Source organism: Triticum aestivum, chromosome 7B, assembly GCF_018294505.1.
Source record: "Triticum aestivum cultivar Chinese Spring chromosome 7B, IWGSC CS RefSeq v2.1, whole genome shotgun sequence".
NCBI classification, from domain to species: Eukaryota; Viridiplantae; Streptophyta; class Magnoliopsida; order Poales; family Poaceae; genus Triticum; species Triticum aestivum.
Window position 1 is genome coordinate 383413687 of NC_057813.1, and position 19207 is coordinate 383432893.

Consider the following 19207-nt stretch of genomic DNA (forward strand, 5'->3'; position numbering starts at 1 on the left):
CCATGGACAAGCGGCTTCTGGCGAACCTCGCAGAATGATGGCGGGTCCTTCTCCTCAATCCAGCACCACCGGCCCCGCCATTATTCCCACCTCTCCTTCGTGGCGCCGTCCGGGTACGCCCCCTTGGCCCTCGGTATCCAGGCAACGCAGCCAGCAATGGCGCCCCCTTTTTGGATCCGAGGGGAGAAGTAATGGCGGAAGAGCGCCGTGCTGGGGTGCACCCCGACGAAGCCCTCGCAGAGATATGCGAAGAGAGCCATGCACGCCACGGCATTTGGGGTGAAATCCAAGAGGAAGAAGCCATAGGTGTGCATGATGTCCTTGAAGAAATCAGAAAAGGGGGGACAGATCCCGCAAGAGAAATAGTTGACGAAGAAGGGATACCTATGTGGGGAAGGCCCGACGCTGGCAGGGACGACCTGCGTGGCTGGATGCCCCATCTTCTCTCCCCCCGTCTTCACTCCCCACATATCCTTCAACATCTCCTGAAGCTCGGGCACGCCAACCATCGAGGGGAAGTAGGCGGACTGCACCCGCCACGCCACCAGCTCGCTCTCCAGCTGCTCCGACACGTCGGCATCCTTCACTGCTCCCTTGCTCTTGGTGGACTTAGGCGCCATGGCGGCTACGGAAGCGAAAAAACAAAGGATAGCGGAAGCACGACGGCGATGGGCGAAGACAGCGAGGCTCGAGAAGAAGGAAGAAAGGGGGCGGCGGTTCTAAGATTGGAGGAAGGGCAAGGGAGGGGTAAAGTGAGCAGCGCGCCCGCGGTTATTCCTTTTTATGAGGAAGGCGCGGGCTGCCTCCTTTCCCATTAACTGTGATACGACGCATTCGTGCGAGCGCTGTCCCACGCATGCCTCCCACGTCATGCGTGCGCATGACCCCCACGTCGCGCGTTCAACGCGAATCATGGGGAAGCGCAGAGGACGGAACAGTGGCCGCGGTAAAAATCCGCCCCAACTGCCCGCACACAGTTCTGGGCCTGGCCCAACAACATGTTGCGCTTATGTGTGGCCCGGGCCCGTGGGCTCCTGTCGGTGTACAAAAGTAGGGGCCCTGCTTTTGACCCCTTTACTTGTGCACGGGCAGTCAGAGCCTCCCGCCATGGCCACGCATAATAGGGCAGGAAAGGGAAGCCGGAGAGAAGCCGAAGGCCCAAGGCAAACCAAGCAACGACAAGGATCAAGGCCGCAGAGATCAGATGTGCAAAGCAGGTTTCCCCGGCAAGGACCCTTGCCGGGGCAGCCCTGGCAAGACCCTTTCCGGGGCAGCTCGCCCACACCAGCTGAGTGAGCCACCCTTGAGCCCACCAAACGCCTGACAAACGCGTTGAGGCAGGGCTCGGGAGGCACCTCCGTGGTGGCATGCAGATCTTTGTGAAGACATAAGATGAACAAGATCAAATGAGGATAGGAAGGAAACCATCCTCACCGAAGAAACCCACAAGACCCCCGGCAAGATCCTTGCCGGGGACGCCAGTGCGCCATGGCAAGACCCTTGCCGGGCCACCCGGCAAGACCCTTGTCGGGCCACCCGGCAAGACCCTCGCCAAGCGTACCAGCGAGGCCAATACCAGGCCCGCGCCAGCCAAGTCTTTGCCGCCGTTCGCATGCAGCTACCAACCCAACCAGCTGGGCAGGCACCTGCGTGGCAACATGCAGCCCTTCGTGGAGGCTCCACCGCCGTGCCACCTCAGCTGCCTGCCTGCCTACATGGCACCACATGCATCGCTGGCCAGGGCGTGTGTCGAAGCAAGGAGGAGCGGCGACGGACGGGACGGGCCTCGCTCCCGCCCCCAATAAAGTGGAGGGGCACCTAAGCTCCACATTAAATGCGCTTTGTCCTGTAATACTAGCGATATGCTCACAACGCTGTAGCACTTTCCACATCCTATGTGCCACTGTGGTAGCCCCTTTAGCCTATAAAAGGAGGCCCATGGCACACTGAGAAGGGATTCGGCTCTTTCGAACCTGGCAGCACCTAGAGCTAGTTCGAGAGCTCAAGAACACTAAATACATCCACCAAAGCAGGATCGTAGGGTTTTACGCATCTTTGCGGCCCAAACCTGGGTAAATCCCCCTTGTGTTGTCTACTAGTCCCGCTCTTCTCACGATCCCCGTGCCCCGCAACCGTAGAAGGGATTCCATTGATCCCATAGGTGTCGTTTCCCACCGAGAGTTGTCATTGCGGTTTGACCGATAAAGATCTTCGTAGAATATGTAGCAACCAATATGAGCATCCAAGTTCCACTGTTTGTTATTGATCGGAGATGTGTCTCGGTCATGTCTACATAGTTCTTGAACCCGTAGGGTCCGCACGCTTAACATTTGATTACAATTTGTATTATGAGTTATGTGTTTTGGTGACCGAAGATTGTTTGGAGTCTCGGAGGAGATCACGTACATGACGAGGAGTCTCGAAATGGTGAAGAGGTAAATATTTATATATTGTACGATACTATTCGGACACCAGAAGTGTTTCGGAATGTATCGGGTATATATCAGAGTACAGGGGGGGTTGGAACTCCCGGGGAAAAGATATGGGCTATATGGGCAAGAGGGGAGGCAACGTAGCCCACAAGGAGGTGGCGCCCCCCCCCCATGGGGAGTCCGAACTGGACAAGGGGAGGGGGCGGCCCCCCTTTTCTTCTCCTCCGCCTACTCCTTCCTCCTTTCCCCTTCCGGTAAAAGGGAAGGGGCGAATAGGACTAGGGGTCCAAGTGGGACTCCTCCCACTTGGTGTGCCCTAGGCCGGCCTCCTCCCCTCTCCCTCCTTTATATACGGGAGCAGGGGGGCACCTCTAGACACATCAATTCTTTCTTAGCCGTGTGCGGTGCCCCCCTCCATAGTTTACTCCTCCGATCATATTGTCGTAGTGCTTAGGCGAAGCCCTATGCGGATCACATAACCATCACCGTCACCACGCCGTTGTGCTGACGAAACTCTCCCTCGACACTTTTCTGGATCAAGAGTTCGAGGGACGTCATCGAGTTGAATGTGTGTAGAACTCAGAGGTGCCATACGTTCGGTGCTTGATCGGTTGAATCGAGAAGCGTTCGACTACATCAATCACGTTAAGCTAACGCTTCCGCTTTCGATCTACGAGGGTACGTGGACACACTCTCCCCCTCCCGTTCCTATGCATATCCTACATAGATCTTGCGTGATCGTAGGAATTTTTTTGAAATTGCATGCTATGTTCCCCAACAGTTTGTACATGCTAGGATTTTCAAGTTTAACTCGAGTATTCTACATGTGCAAAACTGTCTTCCACCCGTTGTATGTGAACATAGAGCCTATCACACTCGATCATCACCTGGTGTCTCAGCACAATGAACTATCGCAACGGTGCATACTCAGTGAGAACACTTATACCTTGGAATTTTAGTGGGGGGTCATCTTATAATGCTACCGCCATACTAAGCAAAAATAAGATGCATAAAAGATAAACATCACATGCAATCAAAATATGTGACATGATATGGCCATCATCATCTTGTGCCTTTGATCTCCATCTCCAAAGCACCGTCATGATCTCCATCGTCACCGGCTTGACACCTTGATCTCCATCATAGCGTCGTGGTCGTCTCACCAACTATTGCTTCTACAACTATCGCTAACGCATTGTGATAAAGTAAAGCAGTTACATGGCGTTTGCATTTCATGCAATAAAGCGACAACCATAAGGCTCCTGCTAGTTGCCGTTAAATTTTGCAAAACATGATCATCTCATACAATAATGTATATCATATCATGTCTTGATCATATCACATCACAGCATGCCCTGCAAAAACAAGTTAGACGTCCTCTACTTTGTTGTTGCAAGTTTTACGTGGCTGCTACAGGCTTCTAGCAAGAACCGTTCTTACTTACGCATCAAAACCTCAACGGTGATTTATCAAGTTTGCTATTTTAACCTTAAAAAAGGATCCGCCGCAATCAAATTCGATTCAACTAAAGTTGGAGAAACAGACACCCGCTAGCCACCTTTATGCAAAACTAGTTGCATGTCTGTCGGTAGAACCAGTCTCATGAACGTGGTCATCTAAGGTTGGTCCGGGCTGCTTCATCCAACAATACCGCCGAATCAAAATAATACGTTGGTGGTAAGCATTATGACTATCACTGCCCACAACTCTTTGTGTTCTACTCGTGCATATCATCTACGCATAGACCTGGCTCATGATGCCACTATTGGGAAACGTAGCATGTAATTTCAAAAATTTCCTACGCTCACGCAAGATCTGTCTAGGAGATGCATAGAAACAAGAGGGGTAGAGTGTGTTGATGACCCACAAGTATAGGGGATAGTTGTAGCCTCTTTCGATAAGTATGAGTGTCGAACCCAACGAGGAGCAAAAGGTAGAAAAAATATTCTCTCAAGTCCTATCGGTCACTGATACGACTCTACGCACGCTTGACGTTCGCTTTACCTAGAACAAGTATGAAACTAGAAGTACTTTGTAGGTGTTTTCGGGTAAGCTTGCAAGAAAGTAAAGAACACGTAAATAAAAAGTAAGGGCTGTTTAGATAAAGACACAACTAAAGTAAATATAGCGAGTGTGGAAAAGTGGTGGTAGGAGTTTTGAAATTGTCCCTAAGCAATTGACTATGTTACTAGACCGGTAATCGCTATCGCAATTCTATTTGAGGGAGAGGCATAAGCTAACATACTTTCTCTACTTGGATCATATGCACTTATGATTGGAACTCTAGCAAGCATCCGCAACTACTAAAGATTCATTAAGGTAAATCCCAACCATAGCATTAAAGCATCAAGTCCCCTTTTATCCCATACGCAAACAACCTACTTACTCGGGTATGTGCTTCTGTCACTCACGCCACCCACCATAAGCAAATCATAAACATATTGCAAACCCTACAGCGGGAATCCCTCACGCTTGCGCGACACGGAGGGCACAATAGGACAGCACCAATAATAAAACATGCAACTCAAACCAATCATAGCAATTCATCAATCACCGATAGGACAACGAAAATCTACTCAGACATCATAAGATGGCAACACATCATTGGATAATAATATGAAGCATAAAGCACCATGTTCAAGTAGAGGGTACAGCGGGTTGTGGGAGAGTGGACCGCTGAATATAGATGGGGAAAGGTGATGGAGATGTTGGTGAAGATGGCGGAGGTGTTGGTGAAGATCGCGGTGATGATGATGGCCCCCGACGGCGTTCCGGCGCCACCGGAAGCAAGGGGGAGCCCCCCCCCCCCTCTTCTTCTTCTTCCTTGACCTCCTCCCTAGATGGGAGAAGGGTTTCCCCTCTGGTCCTTGGCTCCCATGTCTTGGGAGGGGCGAGAGCCCCTCCGAGATTGGATCTATCTCTCTGTTTCTGCGTTCTATTCTGGCTCTGTTTCATCGTTTCGTGTATATATGGAGATCCGTAACTCCGATTGGCCTGAAACCTTCGCCGTGATTTTTTTTCGAATATTAGCTTTCTTGCGGCAAAAGAAGAGCATCAACCGCCTTACGGGTGGACCACAAGGGTCAGGGGCGCGCCTGGGGGGGTAGGGCGCGCCCCCCTACCTCGTGACCATCTCGGACACCGTCTCGCGTTGATTTTACTTCCCAAAAATCATAAATATTCCAAAAAAATCTCCGTCCGTTTTTATCCCGTTTGGACTCCGTTTGATATTGGGTTTCTGCGAAACAAAAAACATGCAACAGATAGGAACTGGCATTGGGCACTAGATCAATATGTTAGTCCCAAAAATAGTATAGAAAGTTGCCAAAAAGTATATGAAAGTGAATAATATTGGCATGGAACAATCAAAAATTATAGATACGACGGAGACATATCAGCATCCCCAAGCATAATTCCTGCTCGTCCTCGAGTAGGTAAATGATAAAAAAGAATAATTTTTTATGTGGAATGCTTCCTAGCATAATCTTGATCACATGTCTAATCATGGCATGACACGAGTGATTCAAAGCAATAGTCTATCATTTGACATAAAAATAATAATACTTCGAGTGTACCAATAAAGCAATCATGTCTTTTCAGAACAACAAGGCCAAAGCAAGCTTATCCCTACAAAATCATACAGTCTGGCCATGCTTCATTTTCGTCACACAAAGTGCTCCCATCATGCACAATCCCGATGACAAGCCGAGCAATTGGTTCATACTTTTTAACGCGCTTCACCTTTTTCAACCCTCACGCAATACATGAGCGCAAGCCATGGATATAGCACTATAGGTGGAATAGAATATAATGATGGAGGTTATGTGGAGAAGACAAAAAAGGAGAAAGTCTCACATCGACGCAGCTAATCAACGGGCTATGGAGATGCCCATCAATTGATGTCAATGCGAGGAGTAGGGATTGCCATGCAACGGATGCACTAAGAGCTATAAGTGTATGAAAGCTCAACAAAAGAAACTAAGTGGGTGTGCATCCAACTTGTTTGCTCATGAAGACCTAGGGCATTTGAGGAAGCCCATCGTTGGAATATACAAGCCAAGTCCTATAATGAAAATTCCCACTAGTATATGAAAGTGACAACATAGGAGACAATCTATATGAAGAACATGGTGCTACTTTGAAGCACAAGTGTGGAAAAAGAGATAGTAACATTGCCCCTTTTTATTTTTTTTATTTTTTTGGTGGGCTTCTTTGGCCTCCTTTTTTTTATTTAGGCTTCTTTGGCCTTCCTTTTTTTTCATGGGGCAATGCTCTATAATGATGATCATCACACTTTTATTTACTTACAACTCGATATTACAACTTGATACTGGAACAAAGATATGACTCTATATGAATGCTTTCGGCGGTGTACCAGGATGTGCAATGATCTAGCGTAGCAATGACATCAAAAACGGACAAGCCATGAAAACATCATGCTAGCTATCTTACGATCATGCAAAGCAATATGACAATGAATGCTCAAGTCATGTATATGATGATGATGGAAGTTGCATGGCAATATATCTCGGAATGGCTATGGAAATGCCATGATAGGTAGGTATGGTGGCTGTTTTGAGGAAGATATAAGGAGGTTTATGTATGATAGAGCGTATCGTATCACGGGGTTTGGATGCACCGGCGAAGTTTGCACCAACTCTCAAGGTGAGAAAGGGCAATGCACGGTACCGAAGAGGCTAGCAATGATGGAAAGGTAAAAGTGCGTATAATCCATGGACTCACATTAGTCATAAAGAACTCATGTACTTATTGCAAAATTTTATTAGCCCACGAAGCAAAGTACTACTACACATGCCCCTAGGGGGATAGATTGGTAGGAAAAGACCATCGCTCGTCCCCGACCGCCACTCATAAGGAAGACAATCAAAGAAACACCCCATGCTTCAAATTTGTCACACAACGGTTACCATACGTGCATGCTACGGGACTTGCAAACCTCAACATAAGTGTCTCTACAATCCACAACCACCCACTAGCATAACTATAATATCACCATCTTTATATCGCAAAACTATTGCAAGGAATCAAACATATCATACTCAGCGATCTACTAGTTTATGTAGGATTTTATGACTAACCATGTGAATGACCAATTCATGTCATCTCTCTAAATAGATATAAGTGAAGCAAGAGAGTTTATTTCTTTCTACAAAAGATATGCCCACTCTCTAACAAATATAAGTGAAGCAAAAGAGCATTCTACAAACGGCGGTTTTCTATGTAAAGAAAACAGGCAATCCAACTTCAAATGATATAAATGAAGCACATGAAGCATTCTATAAAGCCACACTCAAAAGATTTAAGTGAAGCGCAATGAGCATTCTATAAATCAACCAAGGACTATCTCATACCAGCATGGTGCATAAAAGAAAAATAAAAACTAAATGCAAAATACGTTCCAAGACTTACATATAATGCATGAACGAAACAAATTCGAAAACATACTGATACTTGTTGAAGAAAGAGGGGATGCCTTCCGGGGCATCCCCAAGCTTAGACGCTTGAGTCTCCTAGAATATTTACTTGGGGTGCCTCGGGCATCCCCAAGCTTGAGCTCTTTCCTCTCTTCCTTTTTCTCATATCGAGACATCCTTGATTAGACACTACATCCACACAAAACTTCAACAGAAAACTCGGTAAGATCTGTTAGTATAACAAAGCAAATCACCACTCTAAGTACTGTTGCAAACCAATTCATATTTTATTTTTGCATTGTGTCTACTGTAATATAACTTTTCCATGGCTTAATCCACTTATATAAATTGTTAGTTTCATCAAAATGAGCAAACTATGCATCAAAAACAGAATCTCTCAAAAACAGAACAGTCTGTAGCAATCTGAACAACCACCATACTTATGGTACCCCAAAAATTCTTCCAAAATTATGAAAAATAAAAAAGTTGTACATCAAGAGATTGCAAAAGGAATCAGAGCCAAATGACGTTTCAGTTAAAAATGTAAAATCACGCACTACAGCCAAAGTTTCTGTCCTGCACCGTACAAACCAACAAGCATTGTAAACATCCTAAAGGCAAACCTTAGCACATTATTTTTATAATACAATGGAATTGTACAAGAGGATAATTATTTTTATTGAAAAGTTTCTGTAATTAAGATTCACAAAGTTCCCATGGGCATGAACAAAGTTCAAGGACGTCCCCCACTTTCACAATGCTCGTCTCTCTCACTTTCACTTCTCTTTTTGAAAAGTTTTGGGTTCCCCTCTTCATTTTTGTTGTTTTAAAATTATATGAAAGTACTCAACAGAAATAAATGACTCTCTAAAACTTCCGGGTTGTCTCCCTGGCAGCGCTTTCTTTAAAGCCATTAAGCTAGGCATATAGTGCTCAAGTAGTGAATCCACCCGGATCCCAAGGTATATCAAAGCCAATTTTAATTAACAATGATTTGTAATTTAGCAGTGAGCACAAAGTAACATAAATCATGTAATGACGAAGTCTAACTCTCTTCCTATGCATTGGCATGTCATAAGAGAACAATTCATACACACATAGTAAAGGCCAATGCATAGTATAAACAGTTTCTTGCAATTCTATCGTGTTGGAAACATAGAGAGGTGGAGACATAGTTCCTCTCTCATAATAATTGCAAGTAGGAGCAGCAAGCACATGCATATTATATTCATCAAAATCATCATGTGTAGTAGTAAAAGGCAACCCATCAATATAATCCTTAATAAGTGCAAGCTTCTCCGATATAGTGTAGTTGGGAGAATTCAAAAAGATAATAGGACTATCATGCGTGGGTGCAATAGCAACAATTTCATTCATAACATAAGGAACTATAGCAAGTTCATCTCCATAAGCATAATTCATTGGCATCTTGGCCACAATCATAGAAAGCATCATCAAAAAGGGATATTTCAAGAGAATCAACGGGATCATAGTAATTATCATAGCAATCATCCTTCGGTAAGCACGAAGGGGAATTAAACAATGTATGAGTTGAAGAGTTACTCTCATTAGAAGGTGGGCATGGGTGATCAATCTGCTCTTCCTCCTTTTGTTCTTCGCTCTCCTCATCATCTTTTTCATCCAATGAGCTCACAGTTTCTTCAATTTCTTCTTCTATAGCTTCCTGCAAAGTATTAGTCTCTTCTTGGACAGCAGAGACTTTCTCAATAAGTGCATTAATTTCATAATTGTATTTATAATTCTCATAGCAATATTTGAGGATAGCTAAATTTTCAGATCTATAAACAGCATCATCAAAATCCTCAAACTCTTTACACATAGCTTCAATTTCATAAGCACCCATAAAAGCAACAAATTCTTCTATTTGTTCCACATCATAGTAATCATATATACCATTAGCATAACAAGCTAAGGTTTTATTGTCATTGAATTTGCATGAAAAGGGAAGGTGTGGAGCCTTCATTCTAGAGCAACAAGTAAAATCATAACTCACGCATAGTTGCCAAGCATACCACTTCAATATATGAATTTGATCCCATAATAGTTTCCCTTTTTGTGTTAAGCGATAATCCCTAAAGTATTCACGTTGATCCAACGTTACTCCCATTACATAATTGAATGGGGTTTTCTCAGGATTATTAAAGTACTACATAATATCTTTCACATAACCAGCATCGAGGGTTTTAGGAGGTTCCCCATCTCCATGAGCAGAAGGTACACCTAATTTTCTTGGTATTTCGTGTTCCATATCCATAACTAAAGATAGAGAACAACTTAGAACAGCAAATAAAAATTACTTAGTGATAAAGCAAACAAGCACACACTAGAATATTCACCCCACGCTATGACTCCCTGGCAACGGCGCCAGAAAAAGGTCTTGATGACCCACAAGTACAGGGGATAGTTGTAGCCTCTTTCGATAAGTAAGAGTGTCGAACCCAACGAGGAGCTAAAGGTAGAACAAATATTCTCTCAAGTCCTATCGGCCACTGATACAACTCTACGCATGCTTGACGTTCGCTTTACCTAGAACAAGTATGAAACTAGAAGTACTTTGTAGGTGTTTTCGGGTAAGCTTGCAAGAAAGTAAAGAACATGTAAATAAAAAGTAGGGGTTGTTTATATAAAGACACAACTAAAGTAAATATAGCGAGTGTGGAAAAGTGGTGGTAGGAGTTGTGAAATTGTCCCTAAGCAATTGACTACGTTACTAGACCGGTAATCGCTATCGCAATTCTATTTGAGGGAGAGGCATAAGCTAACATACTTTCTCTACTTGGATCATATGCACTTATGATTGGAACTCTAGCAAGCATCCGCAACTACTAAAGATTCATTAAGGTAAAACCCAACCATAGCATTAAAGCATCAAGTCCCCTTTTATCCCATATGCAAACAACCTACTTACTCGGGTCTGTGCTTCTGTCACTCACGCCACCCACCATAAGCAAATCATAAACATATTGCAAACCCTACAGCGGGAATCCCTCACGCTTGCGCGACACGGAGGGCACAATAGGACAGCACCAATAATAAAACATGCAACTCAAACCAATCATAGCAATTCATCAATCACCGATAGGACAACGAAAATCTACTCAGACATCATAAGATGGCAACACATCATTGGATAATAATATGAAGCATAAAGCACCATGTTCAAGTAGAGGGTACAGCGGGTTGTGGGAGAGTGGACCGCTGAATATAGATGGGGGAAGGTGATGGAGATGTTGGTGAAGATGGCGGAGGTGTTGGTGAAGATTGCGGTGATGATGATGGCCCCTGGCGGCGTTCCGGCGCCACCGGAAGCAAGGGGGAGAGGGCCCCCCTTCTTCTTCTTCTTCCTTGACCTCCTCCCTAGATGGGAGAAGGGTTTCCCCTCTGGTCCTTGGCTCCCATGGCTTGGGAGGGGCGAGAGCCCCTCCGAAATTGGATCTATCTCTCTGTTTCTGTGTTCTATTCTGGCTCTGTTTCACCGTTTCGTGTATATATGGAGATTCGTAACTCCGATTGGCCTGAAACCTTCGCCGTGATTTGTTTTCGAATATTAGCTTTCTTGCGGCAAAATAAGAGCATCAACCGCCTTACGGGTGGACCACGAGGGTCAGGGGCGCGCCTGGGGGGGTAGGACGCGCCCCCCTACCTCGTGACCACCTCGGACACCGTCTCGCGTTGATTTTACTTCCCAAAAATCATAAATATTCCAAAAAAAATCTCCGTCCGTTTTTATCCCGTTTGGACTCCGTTTGATATTGGGTTTCTGCGAAACAAAAAACATGCAACAGACAGGAACTGGCACTGGGCACTGGATCAATATGTTAGTCCCAAAAATAGTATAAAAAGTTGCCAAAAAGTATATGAAAGTGAATAATATTGGCATGGAACAATCAAAAATTATAGATAAGACGGAGACATATCATGTGTCCACGTGCCCTCGTAGACCGAAAACGAAAGCGTTTGACAACGCGGATGATGTAGTCGAACTTCCTCTCGTTCTGGCCGATCAAGCACCGAACATACGACACCTCCGAGTTCTGCACATGTTCAGCACGATGACGTCCTTCAAACTCTTGATCTATCAAAGTTTCAAGGGATAGTTCCATCAGCACGATGGCGTGGTGACGGTGATGGTGAAGTGATCCGCGCAGGGCTTCGCCTAAGCACTACGAAGATATGACCGGAGGCGTAAACTATGGATGGGGCGCCGCACACGGCTAGCAATTGTTGGTGTGTGTTCTAGCGGTGCTCCCCCCACATATATATAGGTTGGAGGGAAGGAGAGGAAGCCAAGGGGGCGCCCCAAGTAGGAGGAATCCTACTTGGGGTCCTCCCAATTCAGCCTCCCCCGTTTCCTATTCCTACTCGGAGTAGGAAGGGAAGAGGGGGAAGGGGGAATCCTATTCCCTTTTTCCTTTCCTTCTTCCCCTTTCCTTCTTCCCCTTTGGCCAGCCCATATGGGGGGGTGCACCAGCCCCTTTGTGGCTGGTGTGTTTCCCCTCTTGGCCCATAAGGCCCATATCTTTCGTCGAGGGTGCACGGAACCCCTTCTAGTGACCCGATAAGTACCCGGTGCATCCCGAAACACTTCCGGTGTCCGAATATCATCGTCCTATATATCAATCTTTACCTCTCGACCATTTCGAGACTCCTCATTATGTCCATGATCTTATCCGGGACTCCAAACAGCATTCGGTCACCAAATCACATAACTCATATAATACAAAATCGTCATCGAACGTTAAGCGTGCGGACCCTACGGGTTCGAGAGCTATGTAGACATGACCGAGACAATTCTCCGGTCAATAAACAATAGCGAAACCTGGATTCTCATATTAGTTCCTATATATTCTACGAAGATCTTTATCGGTCGAACCGTTATGAAAACATACGTTATTCCCTTTGTCATCGGTATGTTACTTGCCCGAGATTCGATCGTGGGTATCTTCATACCTAGTTCAATTTTGTTACCGGCAAGTCTATTTACCCGTTCCGTAATAGATCATCCCACAACTAACTCATTAGTCACATTGCTTGCAAGGCTTCTTATGATGTGTGTTACCGACAGGGCCTAGAGATACCTCTTCGATACTCGGAGTGACAAATCCTAATCTTGATCTATGCCAACCCAACAAACATCTTCAGAGATACCTTTAGAGAATCTTTATAATCACACAGTTACGTTGTGACGTTTGATAGCACACAAGGTATTCCTTGGTATCCAGGAGTTGAATAATCTCATAGTCGAAGGAATATGTATTTGACATGAAGAAAGCAATAGCAATAAAACTGAACGATCAATATGCTAAGCTAACGGATGGGTCATGTCCATCACATCATTCTCCTAATGATGTGATCCCGTTCATCAAATGACAACACATGTCTATGGTCAGGAAACTTAACCATCTTTGATTAACGAGCTAGTCTAGTAGAGGCTTACTAGGGACACGGTGTTCTGTCTATGTATCCACACATGTATGAAGTTTCCGGTTAATACAATTCAATGAATAATAAACATTTATCATGATATAAGGAAATATGAAATAACAACTTTATTATTGCCTCTAGGGCATATTTCCTTCAATTTCTACCATGAATTACAATGTTTAGTCGCTAATTGAACTTCAGAGGTGCTCTGCATTTATGTATTGTGGTCTTAGAAAGGGCTAGCGGGATACCATGTTACCATATTATATCATGATTGTTTTGAAAACTTGTTGGCATTGGAGATATGCTATTATTGCTCGCTAGTTGATTATGCCATTGATATGAATAAATGTGAATTCTAAATGTTATCATTTACATGGTTAGTTCATGATCTTTGCTGAAAACTTGGTTGCTATTTAAGCCTATATATGGATGCACGAACAAAAGAGTTCATAAAAGTTTTTCTTTATCACTTTCTGTTTGTCAATTGAACTGCTTGAGGACAATCAATGAATTCAGCTTGGGGGAGTTGATACGTCTTCGTCCTATCTAGTTTTCCAAACACTTTTGCTCTTGTTTTGGACTCTAATTTGCATGATTTGAATGAAACTAACCCAGACTGACGATGTTTTCGGCAAAACTACCATGGTGTTATTTTTGTGTAGAAATAAAAGTTCTCGAAATCGGACGAAACCTTTTGGAGATTTTTTCTGAAATAAATGAAAAATATTGGAACGAAGATCCACCGGAGGGGGGCACCTATTGCTCACAAGGCAGCATGGCGCGCCTACCCCCAGGGCACACTATGTTAACATGTGGGGCCCACATGCGGCCGTCTGACCTAATTTCAACTCTATAAATTCCGTTTGACCGAGAAAAAAATAGGAGAAGAAATTCCGTTGCATTTTATGATATGGAGCTGTTGCCACCTCCTGTTCTTCATCGGGAGGGGTGATTTGGAGTCCGTTCGGGGCTCCGGAGAGGGGGATTCATCGCCATCATCATCACCACCAATTCTTCTTCATCAACAGCTTAAGGATGCTCACCACCGGGAGTGAGTAATTCCTTCGTAGGCTTGTTGGACAGTGATGAAGTTTGATGAGATTTGTCATGTAATCGAGTCAATTTGTTAGGGCTTGATCCCTAGTATCCACTATGTTCTGAGATTGATGTTGCTATGACTTCGCTATGCTTAATGATTGTCACATGGGCCCGAGTGCCATGATTTCAGATCTGAACCTATTATGTTTTCATGAATACAAGTGTGTTTTGAATCCTATCTTGCAAGTTGTATGCACATATTACGTGTTATGATCCGCAGACCCCAAAGTGACAACAATTGGGATTCACTCCGATGATGATCATAGTATGAGGAGTCCATGCATTCACTAAGTGATAATGCCTTGTTTCAGTTCTTTATTAAAAGGAAGCCTTGATATCCCTTAGATTTCCTTATGGACCCTGCTGCCACGGGAGGGTAGAAAAAAAAGATGGCATGCAAGTTCTTACTATAAGCACGTATGACTATATACGGAATACATGCCTACATTGAATTGATGAATTGGAGATATTGTGTATCGCTCTAGGTTGTGACTGTTATATGATGAATGTCATCCAACACAAATATTCATCGATGATCCAATGCCCACACTTTTCTCATATTGATCTTTGCTAAGTTACTTTCGTTGTTGTTGATGTTACAATCACTATAAAACGGTTACTACTATTGTCACTATTGCTACAGTTACCACTGCTATCAAACTATCATACTATTGTTGTAGATATTTAGTTCTCCAGTTGTGGTTGAATTAACAACTCCATTGTTAACTCATAAATATTATTTGGCTCCTCTTGTGTCGAATCAATAAATTTGGGTGAAATACTATCCTCGAAGACTATCGTGATCCCCTATACTTATCTTATTTTTGGGACCATGGATGCATGAGAAATGTATGATTGTTCTTCTACAAAACATGTTAAGTCTAAAAAAGCAAAAACATGGCAAACTTGCCATCCTTCGTAATATAGTACCAAAAGGTGAATAGCTAGTTCGAACAAATTTGCCATGGCAATTTTTAATATGATATCATTGCAACATAAGATACAATTTTCCCATGGCAATGTCTCCCTATTATCATGTGGCTAGAGAAACAATTTTGCCATATTTGCTTGAAAATTTACCATGACATAAAAAAATTCATGGAAGTTCTTGTTTCAACAAACTTACTACATGGACCATGGTACACTTTTATATGGACCATGGCAAGTTTAATTCAAGCCCCATGGCAACTTAACTACGATATAGTTCACAAAACTACAATTTGTTCTTGCCAAGGCAACTAACAAGTCATGCGATGGTAAATTCTAGGACCATCATCACATGGAAAATGTACTTATTGCTCTTTTATCTACAACATGGCAATTTCTGAAATTTTTGTTCATTTTTTTATAGTTCATCTTCTAGAAATTATGTACTGCCCTTGATGCTTTCAGTTTCGTTCAGTTCATCTTTTTGCAAATTTGGCATGCCATGATGCAGTAGAGGCACAACATTTTTCTCTCTAGATAGTCTGCCATGGCCGCGACGTATTATTTACTATGCATCATAGGTATGGCAACCTTAATATTTATTGATGATTTTGTGTGTTGTGGTCAGTTTTGTGATGTAATGGCAATATAGTGATCATTTGCGTGCCGTGATGGCAATTTTCACCCATTTTCACATTCTCCAAAATTACCATGGCAATTTTAGTATGCATTATTCCCCATGAGCACGACACTTTTTTCTTCTTATTTTCCAACATGGGTAACCATGGAAAATCTAGGCAACATATCATGGCAAACTTAGTGCATGGGCGATGGCAATCTTAGGCCATGATCTATGGCAGAATACAATTTAATTGATCATGGCAATTTTACATAAAATATTTTTACACCACTACCCTAATTTACAACTGTAGATTATTATGGCAATATTGGTCTTCTTCTTTTTTGCCATGGGCACCTTCACATATATTTTTTCCATGGAAATACAACATTTTTTCACAACACAATCATGATCATGGAAAATTCATACTCCTATGGGCAAAGTTGCCATCGTACATTTACTCTTTTAAACCATGTCAAAGTTTGTGCACAACTCAAGAAACCATCGAAAACATACTAGGCCATGGAAACCTTGGCAAAGTTTAAACATGGCCAATTGTAATGAAAACACCGTCAGATTTGCCATGGAAATTATTCTTGCCATGGCAAATTAGTAGAAAGGCAAAATCAACGATGGCAAAATTTACTTTTTTTCACCATGGCAATTTTACCCCTGTTGACATGGAAATCTTTCCCTAATCTCTACCTCTCTACCTAATATTAAAGGAAGAATTGTTTCTCCACTTTTTTTGGTTTACACTAGCAAACATGCCCATGCGTTGCAACGGGAGAGAAAAAATTTACACGCTATCCAAATAAGTTTGAATCAATACCGTGACATACGAGCGTCATCTATTTTAACACAGTGACTCGCCATGTTACGAACATGTTTTATAATTTGCGAACAATTATAAAATTATTAATATTTTTTAGACAACAACAACAATAGGCTAGAGGTGAAACCCATAAAATTTCGCGACTAACTCATGGCTCTGGCACATGGATAGCAAGCTTTCACACACCCATGTCCATAGCACACCCCTGTCCATAGCTAGTTCTTTGGTGATACTGCAATCCTTCAGGTCTCTCTTAACGGACTCCTCCCATGTTAAATTCGGTCTATCCCAACCTCTCTTCACATTAAAATCACTAATATTTTTTAAAACTGCAAAAATTTATGATTTCCCACACATTTTTGAATTCACAAACATTTTATGATTTCTCAAACATGTTTTTCAAAACTCGCAATGTTTTGAATTTTGAAAGTCTCGAATTAATTTAAAGAAGAAAAAAAAGAAATGAGAAAAGAAAAGAAAAGACAAAAGACGAAATGAAAAATATAGGGGAGTCACGCCCTGCGGGCCGGCCCATGAACGCGCACTGGGGGAGGAGAGGTGCATCACAAAAAGAGGGGGAAAATCTGCAGAACCTGGGGATAAAAAATTACACTCTAGCCAAATAAGTATGACTCAATACCTTGACATATGAGTGTTCAAAAAAAATACCTTGACATATGAGCGTCCGCTTTTTTGCGTCCTCTATTTTGACACAGTGATTCGCCATGTTGCCACTTATCTTTCTTTCCACCCTCGCTGATGATGGATGCGATGGTAAATCCCAAGGCAATGAGCTTGCCACTGCACGACACACTTTTAAAACAAATCTCATCGACCACAAACTTGCATTTTTTTTGAGTTTTTTCAATATTTTCTAAAATCTCATGGACATTTTTGTCAGATTCACAAATTTGTTTTGAATACACGATTATTTTTTCAAAAATCATGTACATTGTTTTATTTCCCGACATTTCTTTCCAAACTGTGCTTTTTTCAATAATTTGCGAACACTTTTGAAAAATCAATTATATTTTTGAAACTGCAAAAAATTTATGATTTCCCACACATTTTTGAAATCACAAACATTTTATGATTTCTCGAACATGTTTTTAAAAATTCGCAATATTTTGAATTTTGGAAATCTCAAATTAATTTAAAGAAGGGAAAAACAAAAAAAAAGAAATGAGAAAAAAAGCAGAAGACAAAATGCAAAAAAAAAGAAAGAAAAGAGGCGTCAGGCCCTGCAGGCCGGCCCACTTAACACGCACTGGGGGGGTAGGGGAGGTGACTGACAAAAAAGATTGGGGAAATATGCGGCATCTAGGGATCAAACCCTGCTGTCTAAGGTAGATTAGAGAGGCTTTAGCCATTACGATGTCTTCATGTATTTGATATATGTTCAGCATCATCGTTTTAAATAATTGGGCGCGGCGGCGAATTTGGTGGAACCGAATCGTTTTTTAACTTACAGGTGATATTGGTGGGTAAATTTTATCAACTTATGGAATAAATTAAATGACGTACCACCAGAAGCAATAGGTGCTTTATTAGTAGGTAAAGAGATAAAGATAAAGATAAAGATAAAGAAATGGGACCGAGATTAGTTTTCGTATGTCCTACTAGTTGATTTTCGTTCGTCCCGATCTTTTTTTTTTTGAGAACTCGTTCGTCCCGATCTGTTTCTGCCAAAAAAATCGCACATGCACAGAGACGAGCCGCGATGGGCCGGCCCACTAGCGGATGTAGTACCAACAGCTAGCCCGAGTGAAAAAAGGCCAAGAAAAAAATTAAGCGCCACGAAGACTCGAACCCGGGGGCTCACGCTCATTGTATCAGAGTGCTAGCGACTGGACCAAACCTTACATCATGTTTTCGTTGCAGCGCGACATCCTAAATTAGCGACCAACAGCGCCAGACACTAAGAGCAAAAAGAAAAACATTTTTTTAAGTAGATATATTTAAGAACGCGAATAATTTAGCAAATTTCTAAACAAAAAATTGAAACTCGAATATATTTTTCAAAGAACAATATTTTTCTATTTAATTTTTTTAAAACCTAAACATTTTTTAAAACACAAAGATTTTTTGAAAACTAGGAGGTACTATAGCGAACGTTTTCCAGAATTTGAGAACATTTTCTAAAAACACAAATATTTTTTTGAAATTTAAATTTGAAAAGAAAACATTTTTTTCAAAATATGAAGACTTTTTGAAAACTGGGAGGTACTGTATCTAACACTTTTTAATTTGTACCTACTAATAAAGAAAGGTAAGGTTCTCTGATTCGGTCTGTCCATCGCATAGGATTTTTTCATCCGTCTCACACAAGGGCCACACAAGTGAAAGAAAAAATGCCTTTTGTTCCCTGTGAAAGAAAAATGCTTAGCTTTTTTTTTGTTCCTTAGTGTGTTTG